This window comes from Ambystoma mexicanum, chromosome 4q (genome assembly GCF_040938575.1).
Source record: "Ambystoma mexicanum isolate Mex_15411 chromosome 4q, UKY_AmexF1_1, whole genome shotgun sequence".
Lineage (NCBI taxonomy): Eukaryota > Metazoa > Chordata > Amphibia > Caudata > Ambystomatidae > Ambystoma > Ambystoma mexicanum.
The window spans coordinates 1,239,404,510-1,239,417,355 of NC_090928.1; the positions used below are offsets into that span (position 1 = coordinate 1,239,404,510).

General features: G+C 48.4%; 1 protein-coding gene across 1 annotated transcript in view; it reads left to right on the top strand.

The window, feature by feature from the left end:
- ABCC10 (ATP binding cassette subfamily C member 10) overlaps window positions 1–12,846 on the top strand; it is a 609,641-nt gene that overhangs the window by 272,966 nt on the left and 323,829 nt on the right.

The window sequence follows — 12,846 nt, forward strand, 5'->3', positions numbered from 1 at the left end:
ACCCTAGTTGTAGTCAACAGGGGACTCTTAAGAGGTTAGCCAAAACCCAATCAAAGTAGCAACGGAGAGCAGTCCAGGCTTATTCTCCAGGCTTGAATATAGGCTCCCCAGCCTATATTCAATAGGAATACAAACTTTACATGTATCTGTAACACTCAGAGACCTTGGCAAGAGAGTAAACCAAGGCTGTGGGTGAAGGTGAAGGTGAAGGCAGAGAAACAAAACTGGGAATTGAAGAACGTTGTGTGCCAAGAAGAGGGGAATAGAGACTAGGATCTGGGACCCACAACAAGTGAAACGAACAATTACAGCACAGCTTGGGAAAGGGAACTAAACTATTTTACCTTGTCACAGCCCCTTTGTGGTGGGTCTGCTCACAAAGAAACCCACCTTGTATAGCACTGGAAAGGCTTTGGGGAAAGGGAATCGGCGCCCAAGCCTTGTAGAACTTTTGTTTGCTTTTCTTCACTGTTTGTTTTCTAGATCTTTCATCTGGAACTGCAGGGCGACAGGCAACCCCTTTTCACCTTATATTAAGTTTGGTTTGTGAGGGACAGGTTAGTATTTGGACACAGGACGGTGAACCTTACTTTGGACATCCTAACACGTGACGGTTTCATTGGCTAGTTTTATTGAGTCAGGGAAACCCCTCTTAGAGGTGAGGCTAGATAGGATTTCCTCCAACCCTCCTCATTTTATTGTGAATAAAAGTATTTATTAACCACATGCCACCCTTGTATCCTCCTCTTACTCCCAGACCCTCACAGGGGCCTTGTGCCCACAAATCACAATGCTTCGCCCCAGAATGTATCTGTTTGTGTTGGTGATTGTTCAAAAGAAGAGATGCAGCAAACTTACTAGGGAAGTAAAATGTGTTTTTACCTCTTAGGTCTTACTGCTCAGGTGCGACAGCAAAACAGCAGTGGAATGGAAGGATACAAAGAGACTTGTTCTGAATGTTATCCTTTGGAGAATAGGGGGAGACAAATGCTTTGCATTTACTTAACCCCCGACTCAGAGGACTGGATGGGTCAACTGGGGCTGGATTTCCCAATGTTGGTTCCGTTGAGAGGTGCCCAGGAGCTGCAGGTGCAAGGATTTTTCCGGTCGGGTCCAGAAGCAGAGTGCCACCCTTGGGCGATGGAGAAATGTAGAAAGCACCAATGCCGACCTCTTCAGGACACTACATAGTATGGGGGAAGGCGAGTTCCAGCGACGGTCACCGCACGCAGACAGCGGCAGGCGTCCTTCCAGTCGCAGTTGTAGAGGTCCTTCCAGAGCAGGGATCCCTTGAAGCTGGGAGGCTAACATTTGGCAGGAAGGCAACTTCTACCACACACGGGCAACCACCAAGGTTCCGGCTGCAAATGTGGACAGTGACAGTTCTAGCGAGGTAACCCACTGGAGAATGGCCAGTGCACCGGGTGGTCCAGGGACACTTCCGAAGGCTCAGGACAGCTGAATCATCGAGAACACGTTGAGACTAGTTGGTCCCACCCTTCCATGGGTTGAAGCACTGCACTGGGCCTTCGCAGATCAGGTAGTCCAACAGGGTTTCACAGGACCAGACGCAGGAAGGGACGCTGGGACTCTTCCGGAGTCTTCTTTGGATCTTGAGTCGGCTCTTCTTCTAAGAAGGATTCTTGGCTCCAACGCTGATCTGAAAAAATAGTCCTCTTCTTATTCGAAATCCAGCCTGGAAGCAAGTCCGAGCCCACCAATGTAAGGGTTCTTCACCATTCAAACATCCAGTAGTTGTCTGATCGGGGACAACTTTTGGTTTCACTCATGCCCCACACCTAGACTCACTGGCACCACGGATGTGGACTGGTCCTAAGCCACACACCAACAAAGGCATCACTAGCCCGTGAAAGCTGCAGCTTTCTCAGGCAAGTGCATGACCTTATATGGGATTTCCTGACCTGGCAAAGTAGGAAGAAGGCCAAACAACAATATGGCCAAAGAACAAGCGAAAACCTTGAGGCACTGCCATTTTATGGCACTAGCCACGTTTAGTAGGCATATGAGGGGAACGTGCACACTAGAGATAATAGAAAAATTATAACAATATAATTGTCACCAGCTTGTCTTCAGGCCCATGTGTAAAAAGCTAGCGTGATACTAAAGTGTCCCCATTGCACTGCACCCTAAGTTGCTGTGTATAAGAATTAAAAGCTAAACCTACTTTCCCAGTACTGATAGTCTTATGGACTGATGAGTTTACCCATTGCAATGAGGAAAAGGCCAGGAGAGTGAAGCTGAAGGCTTTCCTTCCCCAAAATGTCAGGACAGGATAAAAACAGAACAAAATGAATGGTTTTCCATAGGAAACTATGGAGAGAACATCTTTCCTAAGCATGTATAACTTGGCTCAAATGGATTATTCTGCTTTCGCTTTCAGGCCTTTCTGTTGTCCTCCCTCCCTTCGCCTCCCTTTCCCAGCCTCTTTCCCTCTTCTTCTCCCTCTTACTCTCCACCCCCTCACCCTCTGAGCCAAGTCACACATGCCATAGTGCCACCTATTAACCATTAACCATTATTGGAGGCTCACCTCCAGTTCCGAGCCACATCACCAAAGCATTGTGGGTATGCAGATTAGCTCTAATGCAAGCCCTTTGCTCCGGAAAATTGTATTTGTCTTACAGTGCAGTACTACTATATGCATAGCTTTATCAATACAAGAGCGACATTTCTCAAGGCTACAGACAACTACATACCTGGTGTCATCCTTGTTAAGGATCATTTGTGAAGTATAGTCTTGACAGCCTTGTGGCTGGAGCATTGGGGCATGTTTAACAAGCACCAGCAAAGATTGGGTGGATTTAAAAAGGCTTGCTTTTGGGCTGCTTTGCATACCCACAATGAATTGCTGATGTGGCTATGAGCAGGAGGTTGCCTTCCAGTGATATATATTCCCAGGGATGATGATCAGAGGTGTGCCCCTCCCTAACTATGATGGCACGCTGCGATGGCATGGTTACCCCTCCTTTAGTTAGTAGGGAGCACTCAATGCTCACATTTTCCGGATTACCTAACCATCAGCTGTTATTAATGCTTCTGGTTTCTGAAAGAGAGTATCATATTATGTTTTGTTTTTGTGTTGCAAAAACAATTTTATTAGTAGAATACATAAAAAAGCCTAGGAAACAACTTCATCACTAAGACAAATTGATTAACAAAAGGCATAAATACTATGGGCATTTACATGTAGTGTTTAGACAACATGGATGCTGAATACAGAACATAATAAGTACATCAACTACACACAGAAAAAACGTTGTGACTGAGTGCTAGTATGATGGTGAGATCTCTACTCTTTTGTCAGGACACAGTTGGTGACAATGGTGCTTTTTCTATTCTGAAGAGCACAGAATAAGTGAAGCTTTCTTATTCAGACAATCTGAACCCCCAGTCACAACGTTTTTTCTGTGTGTAACAAGTTGATGTACTTATTATGTTCTGGATGCTTATTATGTTCTCAATTCAGCATCCATGTTGTCTAAACACTACATGTAAATGCCTGTAGTATTTATGTTGTTTTGTTAATCAATTTGTCTTAGTGATGAAGTCGTTTCCTATGCTTTTTTATGTATTCCACTAATAACATTGTTTTTGGAGCACAAAAACAAACAAATAATATGATACTCTCTTTCAGAAACCAGAAGCATTAATACAGCTGATGGTTAGGTGATCCGGAAAAGGTGAGCATTCAGTGCTCTCTACTAAGTAAGGGAGGGGTAACCAGGCTCCTATTTTGACTCTGTGTCCAAACTCTTCCACACTTGAGCTTGGTCCCCCAAAAAAAAATACATTTGTGGAAGTACCCATTAGATGATCGACACTGCGAAGGCATTACAACTGCAAGGACTGTAGTAGAAGGGACAGAATGAGTCACAGCGTAGACATGCTCCATGGCCTTCCCACCGTGGCTAGAATCCCACCCCAACCACTGACGAATAAGCTGCATGTTTTTTAAGAAGGTTTTTATTTCAAATGTTTTGATGTTTAAATGGATTTTTTTTAAAGCACTTCTACTGCTACTTTTAATGGTGTGGTCTGCTCTATACCCACTACATTGAGTCCCCATACCTTCCCAATTAGACTACCCCCTGTTTCCTTACTCTTTTTGGGGGCGAAATTATACATCAAATTTACTTTCAAAATTAGGGGAGATGAGATGAATTTTGAAATTCTTTTTTCTTGAAAAACACAAATCCCACTGACAACAGTGAACAGATCATTGAACAGAGGTTCTGCTCCTCCAAAGCCCCAAAACAATTGTTGTTCCAAGCGATCGCTGACAGCTACAAAGTCCAGAGGGTGACTGTAGGTCGGTTTGATCTTTGGGGCCTGTATGTTAGGACATGCTCTCCCTGCCCGTGCGATCTATACAAACACCAAAGCTACTGGAAGTAGTGAGGGTTTATATAGCTGTATGGCATATGTATACTTCCAGGCATCCCCTGCCCTACCTGTAAATGTCCTATGTCACGACACTGAGTGAGGATCAAGGAGGCGCATTAGCTAGAAACATGGGGTTTACGCTGTTTTATTCTCACAAACAAAATATATCAACTTGGAACCAGAGAAGTAGGGTGATGTCTTCTTCGATCCCAGAATGAATAAAAGCAAAAGAAAGGAAAGTTCCTTGAGTTCAACAGTCTCAAAGTCTGAGCTCTCTCCAGGCAATCCTTGGGAGAGTCTCTGTCATTTACATTCTGGGGTGTTGACGAGCCCCCTGCACTCATTTCTCATTGTCTGATTGTCATTGGCTCCTCTGTGTCACATTCCCAGTAGGATCTGGGACCAGGGGCTGCATGATACAGCTCTCCAAATCTGTATGACCACTGTAAAGAGGCTGGTGGTCACCAGGCTTAGGCCCCGAGGCATCCCACTGGTCTCCGACTTTATCTGAGCTGGAGAGAGCTTCTTGTGGCCTTAGACTAGGTGTTCTCTTACTGGCACCGAACTCCCCCTTCCTGGCTACTGTCCACACGCCACTCCAGTGCTCTCGTTCCTTGGGTGTCCTCTGTTCCCATACCTTTGCTGCTGCTGTTTGGGGCTCCTGTTACCTACTTGCTACGATGCCACAAACTCTCACCTCATCCCACCCAGTGCACTGGTCTACCGGGTGTAGAGCATACCTGAGGTACCTTCCTTCTAGCCTTTGCCTTCTAAGGCTAGTCCTAATCGCCACCTGTTTAACTAGATTGTCCACCATCCCTTGTTTCTGATGATTTTCCTCTACTGTTCCTTCCTCGTCTCTTGCCACCATCTCTTCTGATATCACCCCATAGAACTGCTGTCACCTTGCCTCCTCCCGACATCTTTCCTCTGACTGTTGCCTCACCACCTCCTCCTTATGTCTCCCAACTCCTCCTGATCCCTTTCTATATCATCCAGCTGCATTTCCTGCCCCTGTTTTCTCCCCACTACCTCCTGTTAATTTTCCTTCCATCGCTCTTTTATCTCCGTCTCCAGCTTCTTCTGTTTTTGTCCTCCTCCTGGACCCAATGTACCTCCTCTCCTCCAACTTTCTCCACACCAGCCTCCTCCATTCAGCGTCTCTTGTTTCTGAAATACTCCTCCGCCCTTCCACTCCCTCCAGGCTCCCATACCCTTCTGACAATGCCCCTTCTTTTTTTATAGGGGCCTCCGTAGGTGCATTCGGATGCTCATCCTTGAGATCATTCACAGGTGTTTGGGATAATTGCTCAGTAAATCGGATTGGTCTGTTTGAACTCCTAGGAACTCTTCTTACCATGTTGTGGGCTCGGCACGCTAGGCTGATTTCTGAAGCCAGTGCCATTTTTGTTTGTGCATGCAAACAGTTGGCTTTTCATGGAACAGCCCTGCACTGCCTGAAGTCTACAGTGCCTGCGCTCGGGGTCTGTGTTCCCTGGCTTGTGGGACTTGCACACATCAGCTGGGTAAGCCACATTCTGCCTTCCTCCTCCTCATGAGAAGTCTCCCAGGGGCGGCAATACTGGTTACATTTCCCCATTCCTTTAAAGGGGCAGTGCGTGTTGGTGGTGCCTTGTGGCAAGTCACTGTCATTCTACTAGAGAAGGCTGGTGTAGGCCAGAGGATTGTCTCGGCACCTCCCCAGGTGCTGCATCGCTCGGTGGGTGTCAGTACCCAGCCCCATTGTTACCCCATCCCTGACCCTTCGAGCCAGGCAAGAAACTTCATCATACCTCACCCTTCATAAAACTGACACCAAGCAATAACAGGCCATTGCTATATGGTACTATATGTGTTCACCCTCTACTACTGCTATTACATAAAACGTTGTTTCTGGGCATAGAACAAGCTCCTTGTCACCATGGTAAGTATACAAATACACACTCTTGCTAGGCAGCCCCTTCCACCCAGTAAGTGCATTAATCTGGCAACTGAACAATAGCAGGCCATTTCACCTGCTTCACTGTTTGAAGACTTGCCATGATTGCATATGCCATGCGTCAACCACCCGACTGCTAGACTGGGATGGGCAGATCTGTTCATGGAAGGTTTTGTGCACCTGGCCAAGATTTAGCAATGTTTTCTGCAGGAAGTCCTGCCTGGGGTAGATGCCAACATGGGGGTTGACGTATTCGTTAAAGGCACTGTGCATTTGGAAAGCTCTTTCTACGTGAATATTTGGATCTACCCATACTTAGTTTCAGGCATTGTTCTGTCCCTCTCAATGGTCTTCATACTGTCCTAATTCAAGAAACCAGCTTACATTTTTTACACCTAGCACGTTTGCTACACAAGCCGCTGCGCATTGTCCTTTTGGTGAAAAAGGGGGTGGCAAGTGGTGACAATGACATTGTTTGCGAGAAATACTAGGATTATAGACTGACTTGACAATGGTTTGCATTCTGTTGTTAACCAAAGCCACAGAAGGAGGCTTGAGCTCCACAGAGGACGGGTATTGTGCATGAAGGCGAGATGTCAACCTGAGCTGTTGGGACCCCATAAAGAGGACTTGTGGGTCGATTTGGGTGCCAGATGTTAGGAAAGATTCCCATTTATGTGAAGTTTCCCCTCCTGTTGTGTACCTCAACTTTTTGCTGCTGTTTTACACCATAGTCTGACTTTGCCAGTGGTGTACAGCCTTCTGCTTCACACCCCTGGGATTTTCGCTCACTTTGTTATGGGGAAACTGACATGCCCTTAAAGACAGTCAGTACTGGGAGACTTTTTTCCCTTAGTTCTTGTCAATGTTGCAACTTTTCTGCAACATGTTGAAAGTGTACAATGTACTTTACAGTACAGTGCACTTGGGTCTTCCTGTCATTCTAAAGGCCCTAGAGACCCTCGAAGGATTTTCCCGCGTAACGCCAAGCTTTTGCAGGCTTCTGCATGCCTTGTGTGTGTGCTTCCAGTTTGTGGGTTGGACTGTCTGGTTCCAATACACATGCTGGGTGCCAGAGAGTCTGGTGTGCTGTGAATTCCTGGGACCACTGTGGTCCGTGATTGGTCCATGTCTGGTGTGCCTGTATGTGAACACATCTCCCATTGTGTCCCCATCGTTTTGGCGCGAATGAGATTCTGGATAAGAGAGGGCTCAAAACACCCATACCGTGCCGATCTCTGGAGTTGTCACTGAACGAAGGATATGATCCAAGTATCCTGAAACTAAGAAGCCGAGTCAAGGAACCGCTGGTGACACGCTGGAAGGTTTGGCACCCTGAGCCTGCTGTTGTCCCGCTGGACCCCTCTGCATCTGATCGAACTAGAAGTTCTGCAAAGACGCTTCGACTCATTTGAATAGTGGGACCAACTATTCTCTGCACCTTCATCAAACCCTGCAAGTAAGCCTTCTTGGAAGTGTCCCTGGGCCAACCAGTGGGCTGACCAGCTTGCACAGGATCTTTGCTCTGATACTGCCGCCGTTTCGAGGATGCCCTAGAAACGTGGTACATCGCCAGCTTTGTGTTCACGGCACTCTCATACCGAATTTTGTACACTTGGCATTCCCAGGTCTGGAGTAAAGAGAGAGCGCCCGAACTGGAGTAGCCGTGGTTACTGTGTCGCCCAGCCGCAGTGACAAACTTTGCAGGTGCCTTGCTGCTGTGCTCTTCTATGCCCTAAACCCTGCTACAGTGAAACTGGCCAGATCCATCCACCTGGAGCTGAGAAATCGCCACTGTCCCATTTGGGAATCAATGCTGTAACTTCGCCACTGAAAGCCACAGAGCTTCACAATTGCTGCATTTGAACCTACAACCGAATTGGACTTGACTGCTGAATTTTGGTCCCGAGTGCATCAGGGTTCGGTGAGTACTTGCAACCCTTACTGGTGACTCCTAGCGCATCCACCTGTTTTTACACACGAGTGACCCCTGAGGGCCCCTCTCCTTTCCATAGATAGCCTGCACTATCGAACCATTCCCAACTTCTGGAACCTGTTCTGCCCCTTTGGGTAGACCCTCTATACGAATAGTAGGAACCTATTCTGCATCACCTCCTTCCTGAGCTGCTACAGACCCTACAAGAGACCTTGTTTCGCCCATCTGCACTACTGCATGCGCCAGCATTGCAAATACATTTGAGCAATAGGCTCCACTCGTTTTAGGGACTGGACTGCCTTTCAGTTAGGATTGTGATTACTGCAGAACTCCCTAAAGACTATTTGCACGACCTGCTTCTTTCCCTTGTCTAGGTTATGGACCCATTTCGTGCATTAACCCTTTAGGCCACTTGGTCTTGCATATATGTATGTTAGTAGGATTGTGTTGGTGTAAAAGTGTTAGTGTTAATGACTATTGTGTTGAAACGCAAAGGTCTTGAATAAATGTATTTGTATTTTTTTATATATATATATTTCTGATGTTTGTTAATCTGCTTAGAATCACATGCTGTGCATAGTCCGACATCCAGTGGTCACTGCGGAGTATTGCATTTTGTTTTTCGTAGTCGAAAAGGGGACGTCGACAAGGAGTGTCGGTAACACTATCCCTATAGTGACGTGCAGTGTACCCACAATCCCTCACGCGTCGAGGTCCCTCAGATTGGTTTTTTCCGCCCAGTTATTGGTCACCTTTATGCGGAGCTCTTCGAGAGACATTGCGAAATAATTTCCTCGACCCTTGGTCGTTTACTATTATTTATAACCATACACATAGATCCCTCCCTCAACGCAGAAGCTGTTCTCCGCCGAGCAAGATCTTCGACGGAGGGATGAGCGGAGGAGATCCTTCGGCGCTGCCGAACACGTGGCCTGGCCTCACCGGCCTAATACAGTAGGGTGAGTGGGGTTGTGTGGTCATTTCTTTGCTTCACTCTAAGAATGCCTTTCTCTTTCCCCTCCCTCTCTTTCGAGGTCGTAATCACATTTCATACCCTCAGCTATGGTGAGGACGCCCTTTAGGTTTTGCCCGCGCTGCAAGGGCAAGTTTACCTGGAAGGACAAGCACAAACGGGGTAATCGTTGCTTGCCCCTCAATCACAAAGAGGACGGCTGTGCGGCCTGTAAGTTACTTAAACCCAAAACCTTAAAAGACCGCAGGGTCAAAAGGTGGGCAGCCTATGCGATGTCTAGGTCTGACTCCTCGCCGACTGCCGCCGTCGCCGAATGTGACGAGGAAAGTGATTACACGGCCTCCGCATCAGAGGTTGTAGACCTCTCGAAGGAGCGTTCCCACTCCTCTGCGTCCGTCCCTGGCCCCGACAAGCCCGGCTCACGCCCTGCTTATGGGGATGAACACCCCGGCGACAAGGAGGACGAACACAGGAAAACACATAATCACATACCCCACGGCACGCATTCGTCGAAGACGAAGGCAGCCATAGCGTCAACAGAGGCGTCGGGTCCACCAGCGCCTTCCGCCGACCGTAAGGGTCGCAAGCCCTCCCCGCCACCGCTTCCGCGACCGGCGACTGGGCTTTCTGTAAATAAGGGCGCTAACCCCAAATCCTCAGGCGATGCGCCTCGCAAGAGTGCGTACGTCGCCAGTAAAGACTCTGCACTGCCTACAGCGACGGCGAGCGATCCCTCGACGGAGAAGCTGCTCTCCGAAAGCCTCGCGCGTATAGCTTTGAAAGACGGCCAGAGACGGACGGCAGGTAACACGTCGATAACCGCTCACAAGGCCAAAGAAACGCAGAGGACGCCGGAGGGTAGGCTGGACAGCTCCCACCGTCGACAGAAGACCCTAGCCAGCGAGAAGGTTTCTCAGAAGACGAAGGGACGCTATCTTCGACGCTATGGGACAGAACTAAGCAGCTGCAAGGAAAAGAACCTCCCTTTTCACTCCCAGACCACTCTGGCCTACCTTACTGGACTGTAGAGAGGTTCCAGTCATGTATGGACAAGCTAGACAGGTTCATGGCCATCCCAGAAAATAGGACACCCAAGAGGCCAAGGGAGGTACTCCAGGAGGGGCCATGGGCTAAATACCCGAAGCTCTTTAACCCCCTACAGGAAGACATGAACTGTTACCACCTCAGTGAAGAGGACTCTCACTTCCAGGAAGAGGATGAGTTTGTGAATAATGAAGACCAACAAGGTTTTCATGATGACACTAACATAGGTGAGGAGGGCTACGAGGGGGACCCAGGTGAAGGTGGCTCACAGACCCCGGCATTATAGACATTTCTTCTCCTCGGACCACACCGGTAAGGAACCCATCTCCAGTAGACGATTAGTCCACCTTCAATGCGCTACTGAGGAAGGCAGCAGCGCATTTTGAAGTTGAAACTGGGGAGGTCACCCCAGATACTGGTTTTGTCGAAAGGATTATTAAGGAAAAACTTCCAACTAGTCAAACTATTCCTATCCTCGCCTCGGTTAAGAGACGACTCACGCCATCGCTGTCTACCCCTGCGCTGGTAAGAGGGGTCAATCCAAGAATCGAGAATTTGTTCTCACCCTCGCAGTCAGACCCATTATATATCAGGGGTCACTCAGTCCCGGACTCCTTAGTGGTTACTAACACAAGGAAGAGGGCTGGGGTTCCACTGTCAACCAGCGAGGCACCCCCAGACAAAGAAGGGGAAAAAACTTTACGCCTTGGGCAAAAGAATTTCCGCCTCGGCAGCGTTTTCAATTAGGATTGCCAATAATAATACATTGTTGGCAAGCTATGCCGATGCTCAATGGGGAAAGCTGAAGCAGGACATCGAAGAAGCCCCTGAACCTCTAAGAACACGCTTATTGGCTACAGTTACAGAAGGAGCTCTGGTCAACCAGAGCATCATTAAGAACACTCTTGATGCGGCAGAAACTGCTGGCCGTTCTTTGGTGCAGGGAATTCTGTTGAAGCGTCACGTCTGGCTTCGCAATTCCGGTTTCAATGCAGAAAGGCAGGCGTCACTCATTAATAAGCCAATAGAAGAGTCAAATCTCTTTGGAAGGGCAGTGGACGATGCACTGGAAAATGCAAAGAAAGAATTCGACACCATAAAGACCTTAGACCAAATCTCAAAGCCTCCAAATAGGTGGGGATTTGGGAACAAGCGCTTTTTTCGTGGCCAACGCCAACAGCAGCAGCAGCAACAGCATTACACTGCGGGAAACTGGCGCTCTAATCAGGGTACCAGTAACCAGTATAACCAAAGAGGACAACGCCGTGGAAAGGGCAGAGGCCGAGGCTCCAGCCCCAGAGGCACCCCGGCAAGTAACACCAAATGACCCGAAGGTTCGGGTCCCCTCCCATGCGTCTCCGGTTGGGGGCCGGATAACATCGTTCCTTTCAGCATGGGAGGGAATAACATCAGACCGGTGGGTATTGTCAACCGTAGCCCACGGGTACTGTATAGAGTTCAATCGGTCCCCCACCTACAGACCTCCAAGGGGACGACGCCTGTCACCAGAACACCTCGTCATCCTCCTGCAAGAAGTAGAACAGCTGCTACAGAAAGGAGCAATAGAGGTCGTGCCCCTATCTCAGGTAATGGAAGGTATTTATTCAGTGTACTTCCTTGTACCCAAAAAGGACCTAACCATGCACCCTGTACTAGATCTGCGCCCAGCGAACAAATTTGTAAAACCACAAAAATTTCGTATGGTAACATTACAGGAGGTAATTCCCCTGCTATCTCAGGGGGACTACATGACAACACTAGACATGAAAGATGCATACTTTCATATTTTGATGTTGCCAGCGCACAGAAAATACCTCAGGTTCATGATAGAGGGCAAACACTACCAGTTCAGAGTGCTACCCTTCGGCATAGCGTCTGCACCGAGGGTATTCACCAAGGTACCGGCAGTGGCAGCGGCCCACCTGCGCCCATTGTCCATACCGGTATACCCTTACCTCGACGATTGGCTCATAACAGGGGAGTCCTACGAGACATGCTTCTCCAACACCCAGAAGACAGTAGACCTTTTATTCCAACTGGGCTTCTCCATCAACGAGAAGAAGTCCAGCTTAGACCCCAGCCAAATCAAACAATTCCTAGGGGCTCTAATTCGAACAAAGGACGGCCTTGTCTTCCCCTCCAACGAGAGGGTCCAAAATATGCTGTTTCAGATCCCTCAATATGTGGCCGGTCGAGAGGTGACGGTACGTAAAGCAATGCGCTTGCTAGGAATGATGGCGTCATGTATTTATTTGGTACCTCACGCGCACCTGCGCATGCGCCCAATGCAAGAGTGGCTCAACAGCCAGTGGTGTCAGGCCAGCGGACAATGGGAGGATCTAGTGGTGGTCTCGCAGGCCTTGGTTCTCTCGCTACGGTGGTGGTCGAAGGAAAACCTGGTAGTAGGGAAACCATTCGCCACCCCCGCAGTGGAAGCCACTCTAACCACAGACGCATCCCTCACAGGATGGGGGGGTCACCTATCCCATCAGACTGCTCACGTAGTCTGGACTCCGAGCATAGCGTCCAAACACATAAACTTATTAGAGC